Consider the following 1,951-nt stretch of genomic DNA (forward strand, 5'->3'; position numbering starts at 1 on the left):
TTCTCCAAGCTCTTTCCCTTCTTTTTCTTTCTTCTATTCGGCCAAGTTCAACAACATGAGAATTTTTCTTTTTTTTTTCTTCATCATTTTCCTTTTCATTATTTTATTACCATGCTCCTTATTTTATCATTTCTAACATAAAGCATTAACACAACATGTTTATACATGTTTTACCCATCACATTTTGTCCACCCTTATTGTCATGGCCGCCACTACTACTTAAGTGGGGAAATTGACATGCAAGTCCACCCTTTTGATTACATGCACTAATAGATCCTTATAGATTAACCTATCACATTTCAAAAGTGTCACACATAAGTCCTATTAACTAAATTCACATGCAATTAACTAAATCGAAGCTTAAAACTTTCACACATTCATATTCACATATTTTAGACAATAATTATCATATTCAAATAATTTGGTGACTCGGTTTAGCGGTCCGAAACCGCTTTCCGACTAGGGTCACTTTAGGGCTGTCACAAATGCATTATTAACATCTAAACTACCAATTAAGCAAGGAATTGTAAAACTCCCTGGATCTTTTAATTTGTTGGGTAGCTTATTCTACAGAATAGTTAAGCAAATTGTGTTTAGCTCCACATGCGACGCCTCGTCCAACTTCGCTTAATTGCTAAAAGCTCTTTTAAAAATTTCATTGCATTTGGCATCTGCATAGAGCTTCAATAAACTTTAAGTTAATATGTAATTCTTTTAAGAGTTTAAGGAATTTACCAAATGTTCATCTGAGCTGTCTTTCTTGTCGCATTAGGGTATGGCATACGAGGTTTGTATTCTGTACTTACCATTTCTGCTTATTGTGGTCTACCTCACCTTTGCCTTTGCTTATCTCAGTTTCTTGCCTTGGTTCTTGTTCAATTGTGACTAACCCTTCCTCATCTTAACTAGTAATCACGTTGATTTGCTCCCTTGGGTTAGATTCTGTGTTGCGTGGCAAGCTACCTTGTGGTCGTTCAGAAATCAACTTGGCAAGCTGTCCAATATGAATTTCGAGCTCTTGGATTGATGCTTGTTGATTCTTAAGTACTGTCTCAGTATTTTGAAAATGGGTTTCTGACACCGATATACACTTTGAGAGCATCTCTTCAAGGTTCGGCTTCTTTTCCTGTGGTAGGGTGGTTGTTGGAAACCCGAGGATGTTATGGCCTTTAATTTCCTTAACCTCCCACAAGAAATTGGGATGGTTCCTCTAACTTGCATTATAAGTGTTACTATATGGGTATTTTGGATCTAGAGTTATTGTTACCCATATATTGGACTTGCTCCTCCTCGATGCTAGGGTTGAAGGGTTGATATTCTGTGCACACTCCTCCTCCATTCGAATCGCACCTCATCACTGGATGTACCTGAGTAGAACCACACAAACCGTCAATCTTTTTATTTAAAAGTTCTACTTGGTTAGATAGCATAGTAACCGTCTTGAGCTTGAAAACACCAGCTACTTCGTCGGCTTTGTTCTCATAACTTGCCACTAATAGTTATTCAGTGACATCTCCTCAATAAATTCGTAAGCCACCTCAAGTGTCTTATTATTGATAGTTCCTCCAGCGGCTGCATCAATCATCTGCCGAGTCGAAGGATTCAGGCCATTATGGAACATTTGAAACTATAGCCAAAGCGGTAACCCATGATGAGGGCACCTTCTCAAAAGGTCCTTGTATCTCTCCCATGCATTGTAGAGTGTTTCTAAGTCCATCTGCATAAAAGAAAAGATATCATTACGTAATTTGACTGTTTTAGCAGGTGAAAAATATTTTAATAAAAATTTTTCGATCATTTGTTCCCAAGTAGTGATTGACCCTCGTGGTAACAAGTTCAACCACTGTTTAGCCTTATTCCTTAACAAAAAGGAAAACAACCGAATACAGATGGCATCATCAGAAATGCCATTGATTTTAAATGTATCGCAAAATTCTAGGAAATTTGCCAA

General features: G+C 37.4%; 1 non-coding gene across 1 annotated transcript; it reads left to right on the top strand.

Annotated features, from left to right (window-relative positions):
* The first annotated feature begins 1,643 nt into the window (after positions 1 to 1,643).
* On the top strand, positions 1,644 to 1,750 carry LOC121226293 (small nucleolar RNA R71). The gene has a single exon (XR_005924135.1). It is a non-coding gene; the product is annotated as a small nucleolar RNA R71 (small nucleolar RNA).
* Positions 1,751 to 1,951: the final 201 nt, after the last annotated feature.

The sequence above is a fragment of the Gossypium hirsutum genome, unplaced genomic scaffold, assembly GCF_007990345.1.
Source record: "Gossypium hirsutum isolate 1008001.06 unplaced genomic scaffold, Gossypium_hirsutum_v2.1 scaffold_90, whole genome shotgun sequence".
In the NCBI taxonomy this organism is placed as follows: domain Eukaryota; kingdom Viridiplantae; phylum Streptophyta; class Magnoliopsida; order Malvales; family Malvaceae; genus Gossypium; species Gossypium hirsutum.